Source organism: Triturus cristatus, chromosome 2_1, assembly GCF_964204655.1.
Source record: "Triturus cristatus chromosome 2_1, aTriCri1.1, whole genome shotgun sequence".
Classification (NCBI taxonomy): domain Eukaryota; kingdom Metazoa; phylum Chordata; class Amphibia; order Caudata; family Salamandridae; genus Triturus; species Triturus cristatus.
The window spans coordinates 1,113,858,135-1,113,874,521 of NC_140581.1; positions in this window are offsets into that span (position 1 = coordinate 1,113,858,135).

Consider the following 16,387-nt stretch of genomic DNA (forward strand, 5'->3'; position numbering starts at 1 on the left):
ACGTACAGGGGTGGGGGGTGTACATTGACGGTGGTACGACACGTACTGGGGTGGGGGTACGACTGGAACGTACTGGGGTGTACATGGGCGGTGGTACGACACGTACAGGGGTGGGGGGGTGTACATAGACGGTGGTACGACACGTACAGGGGTGGGGGGTGTACATTGACGGTGGTACGACACGTACTGGGGTGGGGGTACGACTGGAACGTACTGGGGTGTTCATAGACGGTGGTACGACACGTACAGGGGTGGGGGGGTGTACATAGACGGTGGTACGACACGTACAGGGGTGGGGGGTGTACATAGACGGTGGTACGACACGTACAGGGGTGGGGGGGTGTACATAGACGGTGGTACGACACGTACTGGGGTGGGGGTACGACTGGAACGTACTGGGGTGTACATGGACGGGTGGGGGTATACATATACGGGGGGTACGTGTCGGACGTACGGGGGCTGGGGGGAGTGTTGGGCGCGTATGCGGGCACATGTCTCCATGGTTGCTATTGGTGTTCGGTGCGGACGGTGTTTTTTCCATACGGTTGTAGGCTCGGACGCACGGGATGGATCGTGATTCCTCGGTCGGACTTGGATTTTTACGTTTGTAAGGTAAATCGTCCGAGGACGTGTCGGACACATTTTCCGTCCCGAGGACGTGTGGGGATTGATTCCCGGTGCGGGTCGTATGGACTTTTTACCATGCGAATCGTGATTGCCAGTTCGTACGGCACTTGGACGATTCGTACGGTAAAAAGACCCGATACGAGTCGCACGGGGGAATTTTTTACCGGATCGTGATCGGCACCTCTGTTGTTACAATTGCAGGGAGGATGGTGCCTGAGCATTTTTGTCCTGGGTCAGGGAGAGGAACATACTGTTGGAGGTGCAGTATGGGTTACAGAAGGGGCTGGGCAATGTGGAGCAATGCCTACATTTGCCCTTGCTTATCAGCAAATATACCATCACAAAGCAGGGCTCCCTCTGCATAGCCTTTATGGACCTGTTGTGCACCTTCAATTGTGGACCCTGCTGGACGGTATGGGGTGGGCTTGTCCAATTCGTGCGGGCCCTGCATTTTGAGCTCTCTGTGTCTATAAGATTTGGACCTGCTAGGGAATGCACCAGCAGTTTCCTTTTGGTCAAGGGTATTCTTCAAGAGTGTGTTTTGGTCCTTATTTTATTTTTTATTATACATCAATGGCCTCGAGGATGCGCTATCTGCTTATAATGCTGATGTACCCTATGGTGGCACGAAAAACGTTTCAGGACTACTCTATGCGGATGGTGCTGTTTTGTTGGGGAGAACGCACAAGAGCCTTAAAATCCCTTTTCAGGCATTTGTTAAATTCCGGATTCTCTGGGTCTAGCCACAAACAGCTCTAAAACCTTTACTATGTTTTGTGTCCCGAAATCCGTGAAGATGAAGAGTATATTCTTGCAGGGTTGTCCTGTTGCTCCCACACAGGATTTTTCTTATTTGGGAGTGTTTTTTGATGCTAGGGGTAGGTGGGGTCCCTGTAAATATAAAACCTCCCAAAAGTTCTCCAATTCTGTGGGCTTTATTTATAACTTGGCCTCATTCTTTAGAAAGAAAACTTTGGCTCCTCTCTTGGAAGTCTTCAGGAGCAAATGTTTACCAATACTTACTTACAGGGTTGATATTTGAAGCTTTTCTAACAACCTGGCTCTGCAGTCAGAAGAAAACAGGGTTTCGCGACATATCTTAGGTGTCCCCCAGCTTGTGTTACATAAATTCCCCTTCAGGAGTTGGGGGTGGAGTATGTTGAGGACCATGTTAAATTGGTCACCTTGGTTTTATGGTGCAACATATGGGCTAATTTACATGTTGGTTTTAGTAGGAAGGTGATTTTTGACTGTCTAGCCTGTGATAGAGGCCTGGGGATACCTTGGGTATTCTGTGTTAAGCAGGCATTGATCATACTGGGGAGACCTGAACATTTTTCTTCCCCTTCTGTTATGACTAAGGCTGATACTTCCTAGGTAAAGAAAGCCTTTCTTGCCAGGAAAATGTAGATAAGAGAGGCAGAGAGATTAGTTAAAACCACTGTCATGGAGTATGGGCCTCTATAGCCTACCCCCAGTATGGAGCCATACCAGTCCTGGGTGGATTTTACCTGGGACAGAGTTCTTTTAACCAGATTTGGACTGGGTATCATAAGGTGGCATCTGAGATTTACTTTGGGCCAGTTTGACCTCAAATAAGTGTTAATCTGTCCCTGTGATGATCTTCTTTTGGGATCTGGGATTTACTTTCCAGCACAAAACTTGTTTTTTTCACAGAAAAGGTGCCAGAGAGTAATGCAACGCAGCATCAAGGGAGCATTCTATGGGTAGGACATGGGTGTTCTCGAGCTACCACCCATGGTTTTTGACACAAAGCCCTCTGTACTAACAGTAGCAGACAGGGCTTTATGCCAAAACATAACACCTCTTTAAGGCAGGCATTAAAAAGGAGACATTGCTTTATTTGTTATGTGTAATTACCATGCCTCCCCTCAATCATCCCTCACTACACCGGACTCACCCGTAACTAGACAGGGCTCCAATTCTTGGGTCATCCTTTACCCCCCCCCCAACCTCTGTAAAAATGCTAAGAAGAACTTTAAACACAAACTATTAATACGTCACCAAGAAACCTTATTTGTGGATAACTACCTCAGTCTCACCTCCACTATAAAAACCAACTACATCTTCTACTCCAAATGCCCCTCTATCTTCCTCCAACACCTCCCCATCATGAAATCATGCATAATCCCATATGGCTTGAAACAGTCTACCACCCCTTCCCCTGCTTTTCTAGGTGAAATTGACATCTCTATTTTCAAATCTGGAAACATCCTCATTCAAGCATCTGAAAAACACCTCACCATCTTTGAACACCATTACAGCACCTTATCTTACCTGCTATCGAAACCTCCCTCCATCCCTTCAGCCTCCCAATCACTGGATGACCTCCTGCCCTCTCTCTCTCCTACTACCACCCCTCCTCTTGCCGACACTTAAACCACCTTGGATGTCTCCCAATTCCAGACTCACAGACTCCCTCCCACGTCAATAACCCTCCCCCTTCCGAGTCACCAACAGCCCCCTCTGCCACCCAAACTTTCTCTCCTCCTCTTGCTTCTTTTCCACCTCACACTAATTCCTCCCTTTTATCCTCTTCTTCCTCCCAGCACCCTAAATTCGACCCCCCTTCGGCTCAACTCCTGACTCCAATTCCTCCCTCTCTTAACGTCCCTCCCCCCTTAACCAGGATGTCTCCCCTCCTCACTCTCCCCACGCTCCCTTCCCTTCCCTTGACTCTCAACAGGCTCCAGTGAATCTCCCTTCTCTCCTCCCTTCCCTCCCTTCGTCCATCTACTGGTACACCTCTCTCCACCTCCCACCTGGGCTCCCACCCCGCCCACACCCCAGACCTCCCGTCCAAACTAGCCCGGAACATTCTCCTCTCCCCCGACCTCCCAACCCCTGTGCCTATCTCTCTTATAACACAGACACTTTTTAACATAGAACTCCATCTTGCTAACCTGTCATTTGAACTCACATCACTCAGGAAAGACGTCAATTCCCTCTCCGCACTCAACCACCCCAATCATTCTATATCCCCAGGGCTCTGGCCAAACCAACACCTCACACCCCCAACAATGGAATACCACCCCCTCTGTATCGATACACATAGAATATCCCACGCCTCAAGCCAACTCCCCTCTCCTGATCTCCGTGACTTCTGTAACTCTTTCCCCCTTAACTCTATGATTACAGACCCTCCTGTCCCCCATGCATCCATCGCTGTTATCCTTGGAACTAGCAGATTGCCTGTCTCCCTGGGTGTCCCCCAGGGTTCTATTCTCCCTCCCTCTGTTTTCAACCTCTTTTTGGAACCCCTCACCCTTATTCTTAAGGAAGCGGTAATCAAGTACCACCTATACGCTGATGACACTCAACTTTATCATAAGATTCAATCCCGCTCTTATGTGCTACACCTCAACGACGCCTTGACTAAGATCAATCCTGGTTCCACTACAACAACCTCAAACTTAACCCCCAAAAAATTGAAATCATTCATTTCTCCCCTAAAAACAGCTCGCTCCCCATCTAATCCTGGATCTCGAATCTTACAGCTCTCAACTGCTCTCTCACCATCTGCAATTCTGTTAAATCCCTCAGAATTAACATTGACCAGAACCTTTCTCTTATCTCCCACATAAATAATTTGTCCAAAAGCGCTCTCTTCACTCTCCATCACCTCAAGAAATTAAAACCCTTCATTCCTGCTGATGACTTTAAATCAGAAGTCCAATCACTGGTCCTGTCGAAAATCGACTATGGTAATGCCATTCTCTCTAGAACACCTAAAGTCCACTTAGCCCCAATCAAATCTGTTCTTAACTTCGCTGCTAGGCTCAACACCGACCTCAAACGGTTCGATCACATCTCCCCTTCCCTTAAAGCACTCAATTGGCTTCCCATTGAAGGCAGATCTACCTACAAGACCGCCTGCATTACACACAAAGCCCTGCATCAACACACCCCGCTGTACCTCATAGATAAACTCCACAAAGCGGGCTGCTCTCGCACTGAGGAGGTCAAACATTCTTCTTTTTGTCCCTCCTCTGTTAAACAAGAAATCCACTCAATCAGGCTCCTTCTCCGGAATGCGCCTACCATCTGGAATGCACTCCCTAAAGAACTTCGTTGCAACCCCTCCTACTTCAGCTTCAAAAAAGACCTCAAACTTCACCTTCTCAACAAATTCTGGGGTACTTAACCCCTTCTCAGGGCTCTCATCCTAACACGGTTTCCTACTGTTTAGGGCCCCCCTTCTGATCTCCCGACTCTCGTTCTCCACCCCCCTTTTTTTCACTTCTTCCTTTGTTCTTCCTCTCTTCCTCTAATCGTGGAGTTATTGGATAACTCCGCGGAGTAAAACTCTGTGAGTTCTCCCACCCCTACTTGTTAATCAGAGTGTTCTTTTTTCAAAATTGAAACTTGATTAAAAAAAAACTGAAAGCAAAAAATAAAGATGTCAATTTTGTTTTATTTTTGGCTTAAACAAAATATTTTTCATTTTTTATAAACCTTTTTATAAAAAAAGGCAACTAGCTTGATGTGGACATATGAACAGAGCTTATATTGCAATGTAAAACTGGTTACAACTAACAATGAATGCAATACTCTTTTAACACCGTTATCATCTTCCTACCGCTCTTCTTACTTTCCCAAACTACATGTTGTTTTAAGTAAATTAGATTGTTCTTACCCGACTTCATCTCCTCCATGCTTCTGATATTTACTGCGATGCTCCACTTACTGTAGAAACAAATAGCTCAAATAAAAACCTGAAAAGGTAAAATACAAAAGGGCAATTTCTCCCACACAAATCAATGGGAAACCATGAAAAAATGTTTTAGTATTGTAAAATGTTTCAAACAGATGTATATACATTTTTGAAAAATAAGATGGTATTATGGAAAATTAATGTTTTTTTAGTTTTAGAACATTTCATTATATTCAATAGCATTTTATGATTGATTGTCTTATGTGTTTTTAAATTATTTTCTTAAATATTTTTAGTTTTTGAATTTTGTGTTATAAAAGTTGATACATTATATTTAATAGTTAAGCAAGTAATATAATTAGTTATCTTTTCTACTATTTCTGTAGAACATTTTTGATCTAATTTTAGTTTTTTCAATGTGATAAAATTATGAATGTCCACATATGTTAATTAATTCCTGAGTATTACATTTCCCAACTTAGATCACTTCCAGTTCCTAAAAAATATTTTGTATACTTTTATAATATATGATTTTTATTTTGATAATTTTATATTAAAGTACTTATTCCCAGGGAGTTTAATTAAAACCCAAATATTAATATGCTTCCATACCCATTACCCCCAGATCCTTTAAATTCTGTTCCCAAAAAAGGCATATCTTAAATAAATCTGCATTTTAATTTCAATATTTATAATAAAAATTAAAGTATGTATACCCAGGTATTTAAAATACTACCGGAATATTAATACACTTCCCTACCCATTACCATCCCATACTTTAAAAAGGGTTGTACTTATTTTAAACAACAATGCAGTATATTTTTAATAATTATAAATCATGCATTTCAGTTACTACCCCAGTATTAACATACTCCCCACCCATTACCCCTATATCCCTTAAATTGCATCCCTAAAAAATATGTTGCATATTTTAAACAAAATTCATTTTAATTTTGATAATTATAAGTGAAATTAAACTATTAATACCAAGGTATTTAAATTGGTACCTGAGTATTAATACACTTCCCTATCCAATACCCCTTTATCCCTTACATCTCTCTTCTTAAATTGTTGTTGAATATTTTAAACAAATATGCCTAATTAAACTTTAAATAAAAAAAATCATTCAAATTATCAAAAATTGATGTATGGTGAAGGCTGCATTGTAAGGACTGTTCCTCCTAAGTGCCTGCCTACAGAAAGTGGAGTGGCTTGAGATACCTTTGAGCCCTAAAGCAGGGTCTTAACATTGAGCTGCACATAAGAGAGCAGTTGCAAATCATCTCTCATTACATGGATGATTTTGTTTTATGAGAAGGAAGGAATTAAAGGAGGGTAAAGTATGGACGAGCGTGTTTAGGTCATGGCATAAATGATGAAATGAAAGGGTCTCACAAGAGATTTTTCTTTTCAACGTAAGATATTTTTCCCCTACACATGATGGCCATTTTACCTTTTTACTACCAGGGACATCTATATCTAGCTTGGCGGCCCTATGTAGGGATAATGAATGTTGATCACTCAGTCCTAAATAGTGTGGGGCTTGCGCTATTGTGGCGTGGCAGACAAGTGGCTGGTGAGTGGCTAAGTCAAGGATAGTGAGCTGATTTTCTGCAAGTGCATCTAGGCCTGGGCATAAAACTGTGCTCCGCTCATGGAATTTACAGAATTCGGGGACTCCGCGCACACAAAGGAGTGTGGAGTTCCTGAAATCCGCCTTCCCAGCCACAAAACAGAGTTTTATTTCCATTCACACGCTCAAGATTTGTTTTGGTGTGAGCACTATTATAATTTTGGGCGGCTAGCGAGCTCGCGCTATACTTTGCACTCATTTGCACGGCTTCCAGCCGTGATAGCGCCAGTGTAGTGCCGATCGCGAATGCACAGCTCAAGCAGGTTTTGTGCTCAAGAAGCAGCTGAGAGGCTGTTCGAGTGGATATTCTCCTTCAACTGACAATTGGAGTTGGGTTTTTTTGTGCGACAAGCCTTTTTTTTAAACCATTTTTCCAATAGGAAGGAAGTGCCCTAGCGACTCCAACTTCCTATTCCTGTCCGGCAGGCTCCTCCTAGTGCTTTGTTCATGTCCTGGTCACTTTTTATTCGGATTTGGAGCTGGAAGGAACACTCTACTTGTCTGCTGCATAATACCATTGGATTTATTCATTTCATTTAAATCTTTATTTCGACGCATTAGCATCATAAAAGATACAATAAAAAAAACATTTGTTATTCTAACAATTTAACATTTACTAGCTCAAAAAAGAGTAAGAGGGTCAATTAAGCTAACCTATTCATATGTATCCATTGCATCCGAGTACACAATATCTAATTACAGAATTCTTTATCAACACATTTTACCTGGGCGAAAATTTACAATAGTTAAAAATATAGTTAATAATAAATACAATTTAAAAACGATTAAAATAGTATTAAATCACTAACCGCTAGGGCATTTTTGTAAAAAAATTCATAAAAACAACAACATCCTCCTGGTTGGGTAATTAAACATGCGATTTAAATGTTTGATTGTCGTGGTCATTTTGGAGATATCTAGTGAACAATAGTTGTGCGTTTATATATATTTTTTCCCCTTTTTTTTTAAAGATGTAAGCCCAACTTTGTTCTAATAAAGTTTGCAGCGAGAAGAAATCTACTAACTCCAAAAACTATCACCTGGCTAGTATCGGTTTTTAGAATTCTGCCAGCCTCCTTGTAGGATCTTGAACCAATTTTAAGACAAAGCGCCACTATCCACTTTTTCCTTGGTATTGCATAGCTGGAGCAAAATAGAAGTATATGTAGGTCATCTTCCTTAGTACCATGGGTACATGAAGTACAAAGATCACTTCCTGATTTTGCCCAGCTTTTTTCAAGCGCCTTCGTTCTAAGTGTACCATATCTAAATTTTAGGTACAAAGTTTTTGATAATGGCGGATGAATCTCGTCTAGAAAGGGTTCGAAAGATGCTACATCCTTAAACAATAAAAAAATTTCAGTTAGTGGTCCATGGATTCTTATATACACTGACTCGTAGCTCACATATGACCAAAAGGATAATTTAACAATTTTCCTAGAGCACGAGTTCATAGCCTCAGGATCATTCCAAAAATGGGCTAATCCGATCATGCCAAACCAATTTCTAACATGCTTGAACCAATAAACTTTGTTACAACTATCGAGATCCATAACTTCTTTCAGGCCTTTCTTATAGTCAAGTAATTCAGGAGTCGTCCACAGTCTAACCCACAGCAATAATGGTCTTAATATTGCATGTTGATCTGTTCGTTTCAAGTTTAGATACAGAAGAAGGGGTGTCAATGGGGTATTAGTAGATATTTTTAGCAACCCCCTAAGGAACTTGTTCTCAAGGCTTTCAAATGTATTTCTACATGCAGGTCCCAATAGTTCTGCCCCATATAATACCGCTAGTTGAACTTTATACTTGAAAATCTCTAGGGCCGGGGTCACAGCCTTGTTCAAGCATTTTTTATGTCTCTTGAGAATTGGGAGACAGTTTTGTTTGAAGACTATCTTATTTTTTTCTAGCTGTGATCTCCATGCTAAAGAAGAATCTATAGAGACACCTAAATAAATAAAATTCTGCACATAATCAAGCTTCTGTCCGTTTAACATTAGATTTTTCTTAAAATTTCTATGTGGGCTCAGTGCCATATATTTCGTTTTTTTAGTATTAATTTCTAAGCCCTTCGAGGAACAATACAACCGAAACCTATCTAATAACTTTTGAAGGCCCCGTGGTGTTTGGGAAATTAGAATGGTATCATCTGCGAACAGAAGGGACGAAACCCGTTCGCCCCCTAGTCTTGGTGAATCATTGTCACTACACTCCATGTATGACGGAATATCATTAACAAACAGGGAAAATAAGGTCGGTGCCAGTACACACCCCTGGCGTACTCCCCTTTTTATTGGAATAGCTTTTGTAAGTTCCCCAGTAGGACCCCACCTAACCTTGGCATAATTGTCCGTATGTAATCCAATAACCAGTTTTAATAGATCTAGTGGGAGTCCCTGAGATTTCAGTGATTCCCATAAAAGTTCTCGCGGAATAAGGTCAAATGCGGCCCGTAAATCAACAAATGCCACATACAAATGGCCTTTGCGGAGGGTGACATATTTCCAATACAAACAACAGAGCCTTAGGACTTGATCAGTGGTTCCTGTTTTTACTCTGAACCCAGCTTGATATTTCGTTAAAATTAATTCTTCTTCCAACCATGTATTAATACGATTTAATATATGCCTAGCATAGATTTTTTGGGTAATGTCTAAAAGGCTTATAGGGCGATAGTTAGCAGGATTGCTTCTATCGCCCTTTTTAAAAACAGTAATAATTTCCGCTCCGTTCCATGTGTTCGGAATTGCTTCCCCAGCTGCAACAGTGTTGCACAAGTGATTAAGGTATGGTACCCAAACATCTAATTCATGCTTGAATAGGTCACCTGGTACTTTGTCCAGCCCAGGAGCTTTCCCGTATTTGACAGAATTAATAGCTAGTTCTGTTTCCTCTAGGTCAAAAACTATATGTGTGAGTTCGGCCTCTACGGGCAACAAAGCATGCTCTTCCTGGCCTGCACTATCAGCCCCTTGAGCGGCATACAAATTCGTAAAATGGTCTATCCAAGTTGCTTCATCAAGGAAAACCTCTCTTGAGCCTTTCTCCCTTTGGTTACCCTTGGCCACTGTTTCCCAAAATAACTTTTGGTCCTTCGTTTTAGCTGCCATCAGCATACAGGACCATAATTCCTCGTCCCATAAACACTTTGCATTGGCCAGCACCTTATTGTATAATTTCCTACTTTCTTTAACTGCCAGAGGATTTTTGGTTTTAACCGAATCAATCAGAGCTGATTTTGCTATTCGGCATTCTTTATTAAACCATGGTTTACCTATAGGCTGTAGATTCACAGCACCCGTTCCTTTTTTTGGCTTTTTAGTCATGAGTTCTAATAATTCTTTAAAGAACTCTTTATGTAGTTTAAGAAATTGACCAGGTTCGCTTTTAGAGGGATTATAAGTATCAAATATATTAGTAAGGCAGTTATAAATATTTGCCACTAAATCTTCTTGTTCCAGGATATATGCCCATTTGACAGACCGACGATTATTGTTTAATATGACATTATCTGGGGCTGGTTGATGTCCTCCCTCTTTAGCTTCCAGCCCCATTATTAAGCTCTTTACAAAACTAATTTCGAGGGAATGGTGATCACTATCAAATCTTGCTTTGACCATCAGGTCTTTTGTATATGGCCACAAGTCCATGGAAACAATAACATAGTCAATTATACTTTGACAATTACGTCTCGAAAAAGTAGGTGCCTTGGGACTATCCGATGGGAGACGCCCATTGCATGCCCTCAGTCCATGGCTTACCAGTACCCTTGTGATTTGAAAAGCTAGGGAAGTACCAACAACTGCCCCATTACTAGATAAGGATGGTATACCATTAGCATTATCTTCATCCTCATACAAATTATTCATTCCGACAATGGGCTCAAAATTACAGTTCATATCCCCACATATAATCGTGCTTGTTTCCGGGTCCAGAGTGTCCAGTATTGACTCAAGTTTGTCAATACATAGTGACTCCTTGTATGATGGGCACGGTCGATTATATACGTTAAAAAGATGGATCACCCGTTTATCAACGGTAACCATTTCCAGACCAAGTATATCTAAAGAATCAATTCTTAGTTGCTGGATGGCTATATTAATAGACACACTAACCCATATTATTAACCCTCCTGATGGACGGCCTCTTACTGATGGGACTGCGTCCAACTGATATGTTCTATATCCAACTCTATGCATGGATTTCGTAGCCCATGTTTCTTGTAAAACACAAATGTCAAAGGAGTTTATATAATGGTTCCATTCGGGATCATTTATTTTTGAGCCCACTACTGCGACATTCCATGACACAATCTTGGCCATAGAGAGGCCTTGATTTAAGCTGCAACTAATGGCCGATGAAGTTTTGCTTAGTCTCTTAAGTACACCTGACCTGGTACTGTTCTGTTCATTTGACTCTCGATGTTCTATTCGATCAACTTCAAGTATTGGTCCTGGGGCTTCCTTGGGTTTATTTATAGATATGTTATTTTCCCCCTGTGTACCAATTGATAGCAATCGAGACAAGCCATTTAATTGATCAGATGACTTATGTGGAATTGTAGCAGACGCGACAGAAATGACAGGTGAGACGGGTGGACAGAGTATAGATTTATGTTCTTCCCCGTGTACTGGGAGTCAATCAATGTCCTCCAGTCCACTGAACCTGTTGTAACAGGGGATGAAGGGTTGAGCGAACTGTGGGCCCATCCATTCTCCACAATACTGCATATTAGCGTGTTGAGGCCTCCCGGCCCTACGTTGTATTATAGTCCAACCATCATCCCCTCCCTTTCCCATCTATTAGGATTTGGGTTCCTTAACAACTCGCACCCAATTCCACCCCTAACTTGATTTGTGTCCCTTGTCCAGCTCCATGCGTTATCAAAATGTTCCGTTGGCGTATAAAAATAAGCCAGGGGTCTTGCCACAATCAATGAACCATTTTTTCTAGGCACTCCCAAACAAATATGTCCTACTGACCGAGGGTCTTCGAATGATACAACCACACAGTCCCCTTGTATTCTTTTTCTATTATAACCTACCCAGGGGACCCTCTCTACCATTAAGATATTACTTCTTATTGTAGGTGGTAATGGATGATTAATATTTAGCCAATGTGACACTTTGTTTTTGAGCGCCTCGTACGGTTCTAGAGTTGATGGGCCTAATTCCGGGACCCCAGTTAAGATGACTACATAATCACATGCTTCTGGAGGAAGATTAATATTCCTACGCTTTTCTGTGTGCGTTTTATCTTCATTATGTGTAGGTATACTGCAAGGAGCCGGTTTATTAACTGATGTTCCACATGTCAAAGTAGACTTTGCACTATTTTTACCTACATCAATAATGGTAGGATTAGAATTAGGGACCTTAGAGGCTGAATTTATTCCTTTTTCCATGTCATTATCAAGTGTTTTTGTCACCTGTACTTTACTAATAGGGGCTGGTACCTGAATTACCTTTTTTTGCTGGCTAGTATAATCATCTTTTTTCACTTTCTTCAATTCTATAAGTTGTTTTTCTATCCCATCTAGTCTTGCTTCTATAGGAATGAGTAGGGTCTTAAGTATTTTTGTCAAGGTCGGTATAAGTGGATCTTCATTCCCTATACTTATACCTGTACTATCAGCAGATAGATTAACTGAAAGAATATCAGCTAGGGAGTTGTCTAAAAAACTATCATCCATAAAATTCATAGGTAATGTTTTAGGGACAACCCCTCCTTTCCCAAATTCGTGGCCCTGACTTTCCCTTATCGCTCTTACATTGACTGTATTATTTTCATTACGCTTTCCTATCTTTACAGCTTTGGTAGTTTTGGTAGCGGGATATTTTTTATAGAATCGCTTACTTGTTCCTTTTTTGGGGATAGCTCCCTCCCTTTTCCCTTTTCTTAAGATATTGTTGTTAGCTGTCTGGCTATCTAACTGTGGGGCTGGCGAGGTGCTTTCTATGGTTACCAAACCCTGTGTGTCAAGAACACTACAATCTTGAAAATCAGAATATGCACTGGTAGTGCCATGAACCTCTGCATTAATATGTAATGTGTTAGAGTTAGTTAAAGTGTTCTCAGGGGTTCGTACTGGGGTTCGAGCTGCAGCAATATGGCCCATAGAGGACCTTTTAGCTAAAGCAAGATCTTGAGAAACCCTTCTCTCCATAAGAACAATACCCTGGTCTATTAGTGTGTTGGTACGAACTATGAAATCATCTAATGTTCCAGTTAATTTTGAGCTACCTGCCACAGCTTTGCTACTTCTTGTTTCGCGTGAAGACATATCAGTATGATCTAAGTAACAAAACACGAATGAATAAAAAGTAGGCGAGTTTTTAAATCTTTTGAACTAATAGCTATAACAAAAATATTAATAATAATAACAATGGGATCCCTTTTAAATGGATCAAAGTAGGACACCAATACCTATTATCTTCTAACAATTCTTCCACATCTACATCTAGCACTATTGTATAACAATCCTGGAATAAGAACTATTAACATTAACGTGCTTACGGTGTCCGATGTTTATATGAGGAAACGACCAAAGTCCCTGGCCCAGTCCAGTCTCTTCACGCCTCTGAGGGCCTAAGAGGGCCCGCCCTTTGCCCAGGCTTAGCCCGGCGTGTCCCGCGCGCGTCCCGCGGTACGCGATTCCGGTGTTGATTTATATCACCAGGTCTGCTCTGGGCGGTGTCGGCGATGTTCGCGGTGCCCCTCTGCCTTATGGGAGATGTAGTCAAGGTTGTGTAGACTACTCACTGCTCCCGGTGCGAGCGTTTCCCGCGAAGCGGGAAACACGAGAAGTGGCTGCTTATTGCCTCCGATTCAGATTGTAGGAGTAGCCTCTGTCCCAAACTCCTGCTTTGTCCACTGCTCACTCTGAAAATCACGGCAGATTCTGAAGATTTCCCCAAGAACGATCCTCCGGTGTTGATTTATATCACCTGGTCTGCTCTGGGCGGTGTCGGCGATGTTCGCGGTGCCCCTCTGCCTTATGGGAGATGTAGTCAAGGTTGTGTAGACTACTCACTGCTCCCGGTGCGAGCGTTTCCCGCGAAGCGGGAAACGCGAGAAGTGGCTGCTTATTGCCTCCGATTCAGATTGTAGGAGTAGCCTCTGTCCCAAACTCCTGCTTTGTCCACTGCTCACTCTGAAAATCACGGCAGATTCTGAAGATTTCCCCAAGAACGATCCTCCGGTGTTGATTTATATCACCTGGTCTGCTCTGGGCGGTGTCGGCGATGTTCGCGGTGCCCCTCTGCCTTATGGGATATGTAGTCAAGGTTGTGTAGACTACTCACTGCTCCCGGTGCGAGCGTTTCCCGCGAAGCGGGAAACGCGAGAAGTGGCTGCTTATTGCCTCCGATTCAGATTGTAGGAGTAGCCTCTGTCCCAAACTCCTGCTTTGTCCACTGCTCACTCTGAAAATCACGGCAGATTCTGAAGATTTCCCCAAGAACGATCCTCCGGTGTTGATTTATATCACCTGGTCTGCTCTGGGCGGTGTCGGCGATGTTCGTGGTGCCCCTCTGCCTTATGGGAGATGTAGTCAAGGTTGTGTAGACTACTCACTGCTCCCGGTGCGAGCGTTTCCCGCGAAGCGGGAAACGCGAGAAGTGGCTGCTTATTGCCTCCGAATCAGATTGTAGGAGTAGCCTCTGTCCCAAACTCCTGCTTTGTCCACTGCTCACCCTGAAAATCACGGCAGATTCTGAAGATTTCCCCAAGAACGATCCTCCGGTGTTGATTTATATCACCTGGTCTGCTCTGGGCGGTGTCGGCGATGTTTGCGGTGCCCCTCTGCCTTATGGGAGATGTAGTCAAGGTTGTGTAGACTACTCACTGCTCCCGGTGCGAGCGTTTCCCGCGAAGCGGGAAACGCGAGAAGTGGCTGCTTATTGCCTCCGATTCAGATTGTAGGAGTAGCCTCTGTCCCAAACTCCTGCTTTGTCCACTGCTCACTCTGAAAATCACGGCAGATTCTGAAGATTTCCCCAAGAACGATTCTCCGGTGTTGATTTATATCACCTGGTCTGCTCTGGGCGGTGTCGGCGATGTTCGCGGTGCCCCTCTGCCTTATGGGAGATGTAGTCAAGGTTGTGTAGACAACTCACTGCTCCCGGTGCGAGCGTTTCCCGCGAAGCGGGAAACGCGAGAAGTGGCTGCTTATTGCCTCCGATTCAGATTGTAGGAGTAGCCTCTGTCCCAAACTCCCGCTTTGTCCACTGCTCACTCTGAAAATCACGGAAGATTCTGAAGATTTCCCCCCCCATTGGATTTAAACACTTTGTATTTGAGATTTTACACGTAAGTTCAAAAAGTAGAGTATAAGGGTGTTTAATGAGGGGCTTGCACCAGGATTTATTTTTTATTTATTTGATTTTTAAAATGTATGGTGGTAGGTGGCCTGCAGTTTCAGTAGGGGCCTAGTTATTTGTTTACATATATGTTTTCTTTTTTTGTAAAGGAAAAATGTTGTACAGTTTAGTACATTTTTCTGTGTTTTTTTTTAAATAAATTTGCAATATTCATTTACTTTACTATGTGGCCTAGTCGTCCAATGCGCCTTCCAGCCAGTAGGCCCAGTACTAATCCTGCATGCATGAAACAACTCTTTCTTTGGTGTCTTTAAAACACCATTGAAACACCATTGAGGGCATGGATAGCATTGAATTCAATTTAAAAATGTGTTTATTTTAGGGGGTGTTTCACGTTTTTTTCTGCATGATTATATTTGATGCCTTTGGAGGATGTGTGTTGCTGTAAATTGTTTTAGCCGAGTTATTTGTCATTGGTGGCATTGGTGAATTAAGGGTGTTTACTCTGTGTTAAACGCCTCCTTAGTCTGGCTAGTATGTGAGTGTGTTTGCCATAGGCCACCATTTGTCTTTGTTCCCCATACCATGTGGCCAAGCCATTTTTTGTATAGTCAGTGTCCATAGGCCTATATGTGTTCTTTGTTTCCCATGCCTCCTACTTGTGTTGTTTGACCATGTGGCTGGTGATCATTTTGAGTAGGCAGCCAGTGTGCTTTTACAATAGGCCTACATGTGTTCTTTGTTGTGGCCGTGCCTCCTTGCTGGTTGCTGTTGTTGTGGCCATGTGGCTGTCGTCCATTTTGTGTAGGTAGCAAGTGTGCTTTTGCCATAGGCCTCCATGTGTTCTTTGTTATGGCCATGCCTCTTTGCTTGTTGTGACAATGCGTCTGGTGGCCATTTTTGGTAGGCAGCCTGTGTGATTTTGCCATAGTCCTGCATGTGTTATTTGTTTTCCATGTCTCCTGCTTGTTGTTGTGACCATGTGCCTGGTGGCCATTTTGTGTTTGAAGCTAGTATGCTTTTGCCATAGGCCTTCATGTGTTTTTTGTTGGGAACATGCCTCCTTGCTAGTTGTTGTGACCGTGTGGCTGATGACTTTTTTGTGTAGGCAGCCAGTGTGCTTTTGCC